Here is a 14,201-nt window from a genome sequence, read left to right on the forward strand (position 1 = left end):
GGTCCGCCCATCCGGGTTCTGATTCCAGCTCTGCCGCGGGAGACCGTGTGGGGGCTCCCCCATTTCCCCGCTGCCCCAAACAGACACTCCTCCTAAGTCAATACAGGATGCTGGCTTTGCTGTCGCAGCTCCCGACAGCTTGCTCTGCGGCTCCACCAACAGACCGCCGCCCTGAACTCCCCTAGCGAATTCCTCAGGCCCCCTAGACCAGTCATTTCCCCTCTCTGAGCCCAAAGCCTCATTACGCCCTCCAAAGACCCCTCCCCTAGCAGTTTGAGATCCTTTGTGTGGCTGCATGGCGAAAAGCACCCTGCAAAGGGGCGCTGTTGGACCCATTCTCTCTCGGTTTAGAGTTTGGGTCCTTTAGGTTTAGCTTCTAGTTGAGTTCCTACTATGTGCCCAATAAGGAAACAGTTGAAGGGGGCGGCCCTACGACGGATTAAAAGAGCCTCCCTTATTTTACCATCAGTCCATTACAAACCGCGGGCGTACCTTTTGCCCCCACAGACTTTAGCCAGGAGTGCAGAGATCCCCAGAAGGGCAGAGATCCCTTCCCCCAGCCCGGAGCTGAAGCTGCGGTGGAAGAGCAGCCGCTGAGCGCCGAGCAGCACCTGGGGAAGAATGTCCTAGTAATAACCAGACTCCTCGGGAGGACTGAACCCATCTTCCTCACCCCCGCCGCTTTTCGGCTCACTGCCTCCTGTAGTTTTCATCTAAGTGTCTTGGAACCAAATGACTTCTCCGTTCAGATGTGGGATGTATTTTCAGAACGATTAATTCTGTCTAATTCAATTCAATAAATTGTAAGTGGGCATCTTCTATATTCCAGAAATGAATAGGATGCTGTCCACAATCTTAACCCAGGTAGCGATGAGGCAACCCAGGCACTTGACCTTGCTTCTGGTCATTCATCTCGGTTAACATGCATTTACTACTGACTGTCAGGCACTGACTTTAGGGAACCGCCGGATGAGAAAGTGGGGTCCTTGTCCCTGAGAAGGGAAAGAATACAGCCTCTGCATTTTTAATGCACAGTGGTAAGCATGTAGGGTAAGGATACAGGGAACCATCTGGTGCTGCGAGAGCCTGCAGAAGAGTCACGTGATGCAGACTTAGAGAGGGGCAGAGGTTTCCTGGAAGAGAGAAAAATCCAAGAGAATTGCAAAGCACCGTGAGTTAGTTACAGTCAGAACGTAGGATTAGGGAGTTCCCAGAAGAGGATGAAGGTGCAGTGTATGGAAACTGAAAGCAGTTCCAGAACGTGGAACAGTTTGTCCCGCGCCAGAGAGACTCTGCGTCCCCGAAGCGAATTCGGAGTCATGGATTTAGCCCAGCCTCCCCATCCTGGCATGAATGCTAACCGCCCATATAGCTGGGACACTCACATGCATATCTTTGTACCCTCACACAGTGCAGGCCTTTGAGTGCCAGACCAAGCGCCCAGAAGACTCCAACTCTAGTTCCACATCCGCCCTCCAGAGCAGGATAGTCTCCATCCGCGGCCCCGCCCCCCATGCAGCATGGCCTCCGGTGGGCTGTGGAACCCCCCCACCTGCTTCCCAGGAACGCTGTGAGGCCAAGCTCACAGAAGTGGAGGAACTTTGAAAATTGTACCTTCTAGCTAGAAATAATCAGGGTTCAATCCCAGCTTGACTATTAATGGCTGAGTAACCTTGGGCAAAGTATTTAAGCTGTCTTTCTGAGCTTCCATGCCCTCATCTGTAAAATGGGACTAAGAATAATGGATGAGTCTATAGCCATGCTACCTTGAACAAGCCTGATCCTGTCCTATCTCAGAAGCTAAGCAGGACCTGGTTAGAACTTAGATGGGAGACCACCTAGGAAAACCAGATGCTGTAGGTGTAAAAAATAAATAAATAAGGAATTGTAAACTGATAAGGTCCTTGCAATTTGTGAGATCAACCAAGGGTTGTCGCGCCTAAAAAACAAACAAACAAAAAGAATAGTGGATGTGAAGAGTAATCAACTGATATTCGGACAATAACTGATAGTTATTATAGTAATATTTGCCTCTGTATGCCCGTAGCACGTCTAAAAGGACACATGATACTGTGACTGTCTTTGGGGAAGGTAGCTCCGGGACGGCATGTGGGAGGGGGAGGAAAACTTTTCACTATTAATCCCATTTCCTTTTAAATTTTTGAACAATGTGAAGATGCTACCTCTTCAAAAATAAATGACTTCAAATTGAACAACTTTTTATCTTTAAAACTGCAAAGTTTTTTACATTAAAATGTTTATTCCTGGCTTCTCTAAGAACATAAGACTCTGGCCAGTACTAGGCCGGTGATCCCTCATGAGGATGTTGGCCGGCTGGAGTTGGCCACCATGAGACTCTGGGCAATATTAGGCCCATGATCCCTCATGGGGATGTTGGCTGCTCCTTTAAAGCAGGAATGCAGGCCAGTTTACTGGTTTTCCATGGGCCTTACCACTCCCTGTTCCCCCTGCCTAGCCGGCCTCACCTGCTTTTTTAGCTGCCTAATCCTGTAAGGAATCCCCACTCTGGAGTCTCTTTACACTGGCTAACTTCCTATCTCTCAAACCCTCTCTTTTCTTTCTTTCCTAGGGTCAGGGTTTTTCATACCCCTTGATGGCTGTGGCCTTTGTAGACAGGGAAGTGTAATAGGGAGGTGTGACAGTGCCCGGTTCCCGGTCAGAACCATTCCAGGGACTTCACAGGGAAAAAATTGTCATCTTCCACTCCTGGCAGCTCTGTCATTGCTGGGAGAGGGGCAGGGGTCACAGAGACCATCTGAACAAAAGAAGGGAAAAATACTTTTCATACACCATCGACAATGCGGCATGTCAGTCGTGTGTTTAAAGACCACAGCGTATACATTTATGTTTGCATGTTAGAGACTAAGCTGGAAGACGCTTAAGAACCCAAGAGAGTAGTTATCAGCTGGGGAGGAAAAAATGTGGCTTGTATACAGCACACCCTTTTCAGATGTTCTGCCTTTCATCATCTTTGAGTTATTACACACTCTGTAAATTGTCGTAAGTGATGGCAGGCAAAATAACTCTCATAGACATGCAAATGATTTCTGTCCAATATAAGTTTAATTGATTTTCTTTCTCCTACCCTACGGAAAAATCAGCTTTGCTTTTAGTTGCATGTTCATTTCAATACTCTTGATCTATCTATAAACGTGCCTGTTTTCAGATTCTCTTTGGTTCTAACATCTGCCTTGTTCCCTTGTCAATTAATGAGTAGAACGAGATCTCAGATACGTATCCATTTTATATCTGTACGAGAGTCATGATTTTGCCTTTTTTCTGAAAATTATCTTTATCGAGTTGTAGACTAATCTGGAAGGATGCTTAAGAAACTGACAAGTGGTTTTACCCACTCAGTGCGGGAAGCTGTGAGTCCCAGGATGGAGCTGGAAAGAGGCTTCCTTTCCACTGTTTTGTACTTTTAAATTTTCCTACCATGTGAATAACTACCCATTCAAAACTATAAACAAATACTACATGTTTTTTTTTTTAAAGAAAATTAATCAGAAAGAGGGAAACAAGAACAGGACACATAACCTAGCAGTGAAGAACATGGGATTCAAGGTCAATTAGACCTAGATTTCCAGCTCTGACATTTTCTGAGTGATTTAGGGCAAATTACTTAACCTAAGTTTTAGCTGATCTATAAAATGGAGATAATAATACCTTGTTCTCAATATATTTGCGAGGATTATGTGAGATTTTAAAATGAAAAATTTTAGCCCAGGGCCTGACACACAGTGAGCACTCATAACAAACCTGGACCACAATAATGTGATAACCAACATCATCATTGTCTTCTCCATCACCAACAAGTCCAGTGTCTCCCAGGTACTGAATGAACCCACTAATGGGGTGTCAAGCAATTTTAGGTGGTACTAAATCACAGATTAAGAAAGTTTTTTCTTATTCAATATTTTTCCGGCCCTTATTGATTTCTCAAAGACAAAGTTTCAGTTTAGGGTTAGTGATCTTTTGTACCCAACACATGCTAATTTCATTTTTTAACAAGGAATGAGGAGGCATAGAAAAAAGGAGGTATAGAGATTTCAGCAGGCAGAATCAGCTAGAATTAAGTAACATCATTCTGTTTCATAGCTAGCTTTCTTTCTTTCTTTCTTTCTTTCTTTCTTTCTTTCTTTCTTTCTTTCTTTTTTTGGCCAGTTAAATTATATTTATTATATAAATCCTATAACTTGATATGAAAAACAAAGCAACTCCAATAAGTACTACAAAGGCAAAGAACATGAACATTTGACCAGAGAGAAACACAGCTACTCAAAAAACACAAATATTTAACCTTATCAATAATTAAGAAAATGATTGAGATGCCATTACTTGCTCATTCAAAGCACAAGGGTAACAGCAATTTCTACTTTTTCTATTTTCTAAATGTACTCAACTGTGCTATTTTTAGTCATAAAAAATTGAGTCTTTAAAAAAGAAACATTGAAAGTATGAAAATTTCTGCAGAAATCATAAAAAGCATGAAAATGAACCAACACTTGTATAGGCAGCAAGGTTCAGATCCCTAGAAGCCAATTCCTTTTATCTTGGTTCCTGAGTTTTATTATGGGATTGCCAATAAAAAGAAGGCTGTTCCTAATTTACACTGTGACAGCCTCCCAAGTGTAAGGGTCTACATACACACGTGTAAGTGTATATGTATGTATGTCAATGTCTATATGTAAATTTTTTCTTCAGGTAGATTATTATGCCAGGATAGGACTTCTTCAGAATCATTCAACCAGTGGAGATGCCCTTGGTACTGAAGAGGCTGAAAATCTACTTCAGTGTTGTCTGCAAGACAGCAGTATCCTAGACCTTCTGTGGCTAGCACCTTAGAGAATCTGAGATTAGTCCTGTCCTTCAAACATAGCCCAAAGGACATTTTTCTGATTCGATGCAGAACAGAGTATCTCCCGCTTGCTCAGATCATAGCCTTGAGGCAGATCACACAAAGCTCAAGATGCACAGGGCCTGAGCAGCACCAAGGCAACCAGCCCAGATCAAATCATCATGTTAGGGTGACTAAGTTAGGAGACTGAACTTCAAATTCTATAACTTTGTTCAGCATATTTCTTTGCTTTTATAATGTCATAACTTTCATTGATAAAGAAATGGGAAACAGAAAACAGCGGAGCCTAAATTGACCGAGCGAAAACAATTGTCTGAAACCTGAACGTCGCTAAATAATCTGTATAAAAGCAACTTTACAGAAAACAATATACAGGTAGGAAAAGTAAACAAATTTCATCGGAAGTAACAATTTAGTCAAATGCTGAATTTGGTTTACAATATGTCGTAGCCTTTCTCTATGTCGATCCGGTATGACTGCAAAGACTTTCTTCTCTGGCACTGAATTCCTCCTAGCGTTCCTTTATAGGCACATTCATTCCAGGGCTACATTCTGACTTTCAGGGTCCCTAGGTACTTTGGCCTTGGGGGGATCTTTTCTCCATTAAAAAAAAAGAAAAAAAATATTAAAAATTAAATTTTATGGTTGTAATGGCATAAACAATTAATCCAGGCCATATTCATTACTGTATTTAGTTTTTAAAAATTTTTTATAAGATTAAAAAGAAATTAAAATTAAAGGATTTTTGTAGGCCCCTAAAAGTATCCTAGGCTTGAGGCCCTGTGTTTGGTCTGCCCTGATTCATTCTATTAATAGTGAGGGCTACTGACTTTCCATTTCCAGAGAAGCTGTCAAATTTCCTTCTTATATAAATAAGTGTATTCAAGTAAACAACATGAGTCCATTAAATAGTATTGTATTAGTCAACTTGACTTGCCATAACGAAATGCCGTAGTCTGGGCGACATAAACAATAGAAAGTTATTGTCTTCCAGTTCCAGAGGCCGGAAGTGTGAGATCAGGGTGCTAGCATAGTAGAGGTCTCAGGACGATTCTCTTCCTGGCTTGCAGATGGCCTTTTCCCTTGGCGTCTTCATATGGAGGGTGTGTGTGTGACTCTCTTCCTCTTACAAAGTCACAGTCCAGTTGGATCTGGGCCCCGCCCTTACAACCTCAGTAAATCTTAATTACCTCCTTAAAACCCTAATTCCAGACACAATCACACTGCAGGTTAGGGCTTCAACATTTGAATTGTGGGGCAACACAGTTCAGTCCATAGCAAATACGATAATACATAGTAGTACAGGAGTGTATGAGAATATAACAAAAATGAAAGCCATCATTTTACAGAAGAGGAGTCTAGGGCTATAAAGCCCTCTGATATCAAGACTAGAATTCCTAAGCCTTCTGGACCCTTGAGGCACATTGGGATGAGGCACCTGGGCTCCTGCAGGGCAGCCCTGGGAACGGGGGGGGGGGGGGGGGACCCCTTCCCCACTGGCCTTACGTGGGCACAGGGGTGCGGGACTTACCGCACAGCTGCTCTTGCCCACCCCTGGGGTCTGGGGAGTCGGCTTCCAGAGAACCCAACTAGAACTGGGCTTTGTTTCCATCAGAACACTGCCCTAAAAACCATTTAGAGAGCCCAAGAAAGGACAAAGTCCCTTTAAATCCAGGCGGCAGCACCTTGTTACAAAATAATAATAATAAAGAAATGAGGGAGCTTTGAAGTAAAGTAAATTAGCGTTCTGTCTGGGGGCCTTTTCAAAGGCCTGCGGACTGACTCCTGTCACCCAGGTAACCAGATCCTGATCAGGGGATGCTTCCTAAAGTGAAAAGAAGGGGCCCTAGCTACCCCATCCCCCCAGGGTTTTGTTCTCCCCTCACTTTTCCATTTTAGCCCAGTGGAGAAGACGCCGAGGAGGGAGTCCAGAGGCGAAGCAGGAAAGCCACATCCACCAACGCACCAGCTTTTTGGGTCAGCTTTTCGTGTCATCTATCTGGATGGCAAATGAGAACGACAGTGGGGGACGAAAATGCAGTTCCGTGAGCTGGGAGCTTCTGCCGCTAGTCCGAGCTGCACCGCGGACCGAAGCAGGGACCAGAGAGGCCCCAGGGAGCTTCCGACTAAATGAAAAGACTCGGCCGGGTTCTGTTCCTGGACGGAACCGTCTGCACGCTCAGTAGTTCCAGCCAAGAGACAACTCTGAGATGATTTTATGAGAAGGAGCTTTATTGTGAGCCAGCAAGCAAGGACATTCTGGAGATTGTTCCTAGAGCCAAGTGTCCCTGAAGAAGCACCACATCCACCTTTATTAGGGGAAATCGAGCGTACACATCAAGGCAGACTTCGCCATAGGGCATTTCAGCACACACACAGTCAGAGTATATGGCTATGCATATATGCCTGTTCAAAAACAGCAGAAAATTTCTGCCCCTGGAAGGAGATTTTAGTATTATAATGAGTGCATAATGAGGACAGCTCACAAGGAGGTCACCGAAGGGTCTTTCCAGATGCTCTAGCCTTTTCCAGGCAGTTTCAGCTGGTTCGCCCCCTGGTCCTGTAAAACATCCTGGGCTTTTTCCTGAAAAACAGTTCTACCATTTTCCATCAACGTCAGAGTTGGCATACGTATGGATGAACATCTGACTAAGTCTTGATCTTTCTGTGAAACTTTCAGCAAATTACGAGATAGCATTGCACAAACCTTATACATTTTAGGGTGATCCAAGTGGGGTTGTAAGTTAATGGAGGCAAAGTTATGAACTCTAAACAAAGGTTAAGTTATGCTAGGTTACCTGAATAGGCTACATGTGTAGATTAGGTTACAGTTGAAATCCCAGATGAATACTAGGCTAAATGAGTCACCCCAGGGATGAAATGAAGATAGAATAGAGCTGGGTTAGATAGAAAGCAACAATCCAGCCCTATTTGTAATATTTAAAAATTTTCACCCAAAGATCATTTTCTTGTAGCACATACATAAATGTAGGCAACTAATGTAAATTTCTACTTATTTAATACAGTGGTGTTTTTAGTGGGAAAATGAGAGTAACCCAGGGCTAGCAGTCACAGGGAAAGCATGGCTGAAGTATGCTGGGGTACGGAGGTGGGGAAGGGCGAAGAACATGCCCTAGACTTAAATTGTTACTGTGCTCCTGGAATTTGAGGAAGGGCTTTCTCTCTCCTATCTCACACTCACCTCCAGGGAATACTTTTGCGTCTCTCCTCACTTAGCCTGATCAGTTCTCTAGAGAAGGTAACAGACACCTAGAAGCAGCTGCCAGAAGTGCCTGATGGATGTATAGGAGAAAATAACTGCTAGAAGGCACAGTGGGATGATTTCATCTGTGTCCTTGGTGGCCAGTATCAAAGGGCCTTGCTCATTGAATCAGTCAACGAATATCTACTGAGTTTCTGCTGTGTGCTGGTGATGGGCAGAAAGAAAGTTACATGGACCCAAAGTGGAATCTGAGCCTTTCGCATGGCAGGCGAGAATTTGGACTCTGAACCACAAGGACATCCCTGGGAGTACCCCACATTAGCCCCAGCCACACACAAGTTAACAGTGGACACAAGTTTGCAATTGGTGTGCTTCTTTTAAATCCCACTCTTAGAAACAATAAGCAAAAACAGTAAAGTTTCTGAATACAAAATCAATGTTCAAAAGTCCATAGTGTTCCTGTACTCTAATAACAAAGTGTCAGGTAATGAAGTGGAAAAAATAATTCCTTTTGTAATTGCAACAAAAAGAATAAAATACTTAGGAATAAATCTAACAAAACATGTGAAGAATCTATATAATGAAAACTATAAGACCCTGTTAAAAGAAATCGAAGAAGATACAGAGAAATGGAAAGATATTCCATCTTTTTAGATTGGAAGAATAAAAATAGTTAAAATGACCATATTACCTAAAGCATTATACAGATTTAATGCAGTCCCCATCAAAATCCAACAAAAAAAAAAAAATCAAAAGATTTATATGGAAGCACAAAAGATCTCGAATTGCCAAAGCCGTACTGAGAAAAAAGAATGAGGCTGGAGGCATTACTCTGCTCGTCTTCAAATTATACTACAAAGCAACAGTAATTAAAACGGCATGGTATCGGCATGCCAATAATTAAAACAGGCACATGGACCAGTGGAACAGAATCGAGAGTCCAGAAGTAAATCCATATTTATAGGGGCAAATAATTTTCAACAAAGGAGCCAAAACCTACAGTGGAGAAAGTAAAGCCTCTTCAATAAATGGTGCTGGGAAAACTGGAAAGCCACCTGCAAAAGAATGAAACTAGACTGTTGTCTATCACCACACACCAAAATTAACTCAAAATGGATTAAGTACCTGAGTATAAGACCTGGAACAATAAAATGCATAGAAGAAAACATAGGAACTGAACTCAAAGACCTTGGACTTAAAGAGGATTTTATGAATTTGACCTCAAAGGCAAGGGAAGTAAAAGCTAAAATAAGTGAATGGGACTACATCAAACTAAAAAGCTTCTGCTCAGCAAAAGAAATCGTCAACAAGGTAGAGAGACAATCATCTGAATGGGAAAATATATTTGCAAGCAACGCCTCCGATAAGGGCCTAATGTCCAAAATATACAAGAACTCATACGACTCAATAACAACAAAAAAATGGGCAGAGGACCTGAACAGACACTTCTCCCTAGAGGACATACAAATGGCCAACAAATATATAAAAAGATGCTCAACATCGCTAGCTATTAGGCAAATGCAAATCAAAACCACAATGGGATACCATCTTATACCTGTTAGAAAAGCTATGATCAATAGGACGAGTAATAATAAATGCTGGAGAGGATGTGGAGAGATAGGAACCCTCATACACTGCTGGTGGGACTGCAAATTGGTACAGCCACAATGGAAAACAGTATAGAGTTTCCTCAAAAAACTAAGAATTGATATATCATATCCCTCTATTGGGTATTTACCCCAAAGACTTGAAAATGCATATCCAAAAAGATATTTGCACACCGATGTTTATAGCAGCATTATTCATAGTGGCCAGGACATGGAAGCAACCGAAGTGTCCTACGACAGATGATTGGCTACAGAAGCTGTGGTACATATATACAATGGAATATTACTCAGTCATAAGAAGAGATGAAATATTGCCATTTGCAACAACATGGATGGACCTTGAAATAAGCATACTAAGTGAAATAAGCCAGACAGAAAAAAGGTGAAAATCACATGATATCACTTTTATGTGGGATATAAACCTGAAAGCAACAAATGAACAGGACAAACAAACAGAAACTCATGGACATGGACCATAGATTAGTGGTTCCTGGGGTAGGAAGGTAGCCAAGGGTGAAAATTTTAAATCACTTCTTCAAGTAAATAAGAAAGTTAATTAATTTTTAAAATATTAGAAATAAAATCTATTCCTCAAAAAAATAAATAAAAATTAAAAATACAATAAATAAATAAATAAACACCCACTCTTCCTGTTCATGGGTTGTCTTCTTCCTTTCACTTCCTCTGATGAAGGATGGAGAGGGATCAGAAAGACGAAATTGTTAGAGACCAACAGGTGGAAATTCCAAGTGCCTATAACTGGATAAAGAACTTTTGTACTGGGATCACTCCAAAGTAATTCACCCACCTCCTCGCCCAGACATGTATACCATGTACATATGAAGCTGAGAGTCCTTATGACTTTGATTAAAAATGCCTTTAAACTCTAGTTCTAGAAATCATATTGCTTTTTCTATATATACCCCTTAGTGACCTAGCCTTTCCCACAGATAATCAACAATCCCCAAGGCAGCAAAAGACAGTAGCCCAGACCTGATCAATGGTCACACGTTCTGAACCTCTGGCAGGATAAAGATAACATCTTGACCTAAGTTATGTTTCAGTTCCTGAGACCTAAGGTGGAACAACAGCCTGGCTACTTTCCCATGCGACTGGACAGAGGGGCTTCGGAAAAGACCTCAGAGCTGTCCTCAAGGTCTGAAGAAATGATTTATTACCCTTACCTCATCTCCAACAAATCAGCCCTAACCACAACCCCAAACCCCTAACCCATGGTGTTTTATAATTTTGTCCTATATAATCTGTAACCTACAAGCCATCAAGGATCCAGATTTTTGAGCATTAGCTCACCTGTGTCTCCAGACTTGCACCATTTCCTTAAATAAATCTTTACTTTCTTTGCTGCAAACCTCTGTTCGTGTCCTGTTTGGCTTTGATGCACACAGGCGAATGATCCCCTTTTAGTTTGGTAACACCAGGAACAGAAAGGTGAATGAGACAAACAGGGTCCCTGCCCTCGTGTAATTCACAGTGTGATGGGGAAGACAAATAATAATCAAATAAACAATGGGCAAATAAAATGGTTGTCCCTCTTGCGATAAATGTGATGAGAAAAATCAAAGGGCCACTCTTGTAGAGAATAGCACAGAGGGTGATCCGCAAGGTCTCTGAGGAGGCACATTTAAAAGCTCAAACCTGATGGATGAACCAGCCGCGCAAAAAAGTAGATGAAAGAGCAATTCTGGCACTGAGAATCGCAAGGGCAAAGGCAAGAAAAAGCAAACATCCCTAGAAACCGTCATTGGCGGGGTAGGTGGAATTAGGGGTTGAGTAATACAAGAGGGGTTGGCCAGGGAGGCTGAGGTTAGTTTGGATCAGTCTCGTTGGCCAAGCTAAATAGTTTAGATTTTATTATAAGTGTGGTGAGAAAGCTCATGGAAATGCAAATTATCTTTTTTTTTTTTTTTTAGATGAGGCAACCTTTGGTTGACCTCACAGATTGCAAGGACCTTGTCAGTTTACAATCCTTTATTTTTTTAATATATTTTATGCATACAGCACCTGGTCTACCTAGGTGGTCTCCCATCCAAGTACTAACCAGGCCCAATCCTGCTTAGCTGCCGAGGTCAGACAGGATCGGGCTTGTTCAGGGAAGCACGGTTGTAAACCCAATTCATCTTTTTACAGTTCTGGCTTTGAAATGGAGAATGCACAGAAGGGTCCGAGTGGAAGCATGGACACCAGTTAGGAAGCTAGTCAGTGGTCGGGGTGAGAGATGGCTGTAGCTAGACGGGGTTCATACTTCAGAGAAGGAGAGAAGTGAGTGGATTCTGGCTGGGTATGGGGTAAGATCAATCGTCCTCAGGCATTATGGGTGAGAGGTTGACCAGTCTTCCATCACTTTCTGCCCTCACACACTGAACTCCAATGGGAATACTGGATTCAGATTAGGATCTAAGATTGAAGACCCAAAGCCAACCAAATTCAGTGTACCTGGGGCTGAAAAGTAAGTACAACATCTAAGACCACTAGGCCAGTAATGAAACTAGGCCTTGGTACACAACCAGAAGAAAGGGGAACTAGACACAAAAATGATTTTTAATAATATAGATCAAACTAAAATATAAACTGTATTTACTAACATAAAATATATCAAGGACCTAGGAATAAAATGAGCACAAATAGGTGGAATACGGCTGCAGATAAAAGTATACAACTATCTTGAGAGACATTAAAGAAGACCCAAATAACTGGAAAACTATAATCTATTTACTTATTAGAACACTTGCCATTGTGACGTTGTCAATTTCATCCCACAAAATCTGTAGATGTGAAGTGATACCAGTCAAAATCCCAACGGTTTTGTTTGTTTGTTTGTTTGTTTTGTTCTGCAGAACCTGACAACCTGATTCTAAAATATGTATAGAAATGCAGGGATCAAAAAGAACAAAGATACTCTTGAAGAAAAAAAAAAAGTGGAGAGACTTGGTCTACCAGATATCAAAACTTATAAATGGTGCTGTCACAATTTGATATCCACATAGAAAAAAGAAGTTATACCACACTACTTTACCCCCTAGGAAAAAAAATTAGTTCCAAGTGGATTGTAAACTTAAATTTGAAAGCCCTTTCCCCAAAAAATTTTAGCTGACAAGAGAATACATCCTTAACCACGGATGGAAAAAATTTAAGAACGAATGCAAAATCATACTAATCGTAAAGGAAAAGAGTGATTAATTTGACTACATCGCAGTGAAGAATTTTTATTCTTCAAAAGACAGTATTTAAAATAGAAGGAAAAGGCAAACCACAGGATAGACTATATTTGTAACATATATAACTGACAAAAGACTTCTATCCAAAAAGAATTCCTAAATCAAAAGAAAACTCCAAATGGAGAAATGGATAAATATTAGTTAAAGTAGACTAACGGTTATGACAACCAAGTCCCAAATCTCAGTGTCATATACAATGAAAGCTGTAGAAATTTATCTCTTGCTCAGATAAAGTCCAAAATTAATGTTCCCCATCAGAGGAAGTTCTGCTCCAAAAAGTCACTCAGGCACCCAGGCTGACCGACACTTGGCTATCTTCAACATGTGGCCAAAGGCATCCTGGACATAAACATCCAGCCAGCAGATGGGAGAGAAAAGAGAGTTTCAGGAGTGAGAGGATTTTCAAGATCAGGCATAGAAATGGCTTGTGTCACTTCGACCTGCATTCCATTAGCTAGATCTCAGCCACATGCTCACATAACTGCAAGGGAAGATGGGAAATCCAGCCTAGCTGTACAGCCCGGAGAAAAAGGAAACAACTTGGATAAACACAGCTCATCAGTTTCTGCCACAAGGTATTTCACTAAAGAAAAAATCTGAATGGCTCATAAGCATGAAAAAGTACTCAATCTCATTAGTAATCAAGGAAATAAAAATTAAAACTATAATGAGACATTGATAGATTGGCTAAAAGTTTAAATTATGGCGATACCAAGTGTTGGGAGAATTTGATGGAAGAGTTAACTTTTTCTTTTAGACACCTCTTATTCATTCCTTCGGTGAGGGGGGGTATTACTGCCGTATGGTCAGTGGGGTGGTTGAGCACGTGACCCCGACACTGAACAGATAAGTAAGATCAATGGTAGCTTATTGGTCACAAATACTTACATCCCAAGGGGGGAAGATATCACATGCCACATAAGACCTCATGGAGATTTCATTCAGGGACAGAGTGAGCAACCAGGGTTGTGGGATGCAGACTTTCTAGTACCAAGAGGACGTGGGGCCCCCTGGTTCCCATGGGAGGGTGCACGTGACTGGCTTTGAATAATTCTGCAGGTTTGTAAGGAACTGAAACCCACCACTCAGAGGTAAGCAGGAACTCTGCCTGGTCTCCTTGATAAGGAAGTTAGTTTGACTAGGGGACCTTATCCAAGGGAGCAAAGAGGACAGGGGACTTGCAGTTAGGCCATTCAAATCTCTCAGGGTTTCACCAGTTTCACCGGGTGTTGAGGCAGCACAGAGGACTGAGTCTT

At 41.9% G+C, this 14,201-nt stretch overlaps 1 pseudogene; it reads right to left on the minus strand.

The window, feature by feature from the left end:
• Positions 1 to 11,719: 11,719 nt before the first annotated feature.
• On the minus strand, positions 11,720 to 11,838 carry LOC118603692 (annotated as a pseudogene).
• Between the last annotated feature and the right edge of the window lie 2,363 nt (positions 11,839 to 14,201).

Source organism: Rousettus aegyptiacus, unplaced genomic scaffold (assembly GCF_014176215.1).
Source record: "Rousettus aegyptiacus isolate mRouAeg1 unplaced genomic scaffold, mRouAeg1.p scaffold_m13_p_5, whole genome shotgun sequence".
In the NCBI taxonomy this organism is placed as follows: Eukaryota; Metazoa; Chordata; class Mammalia; order Chiroptera; family Pteropodidae; genus Rousettus; species Rousettus aegyptiacus.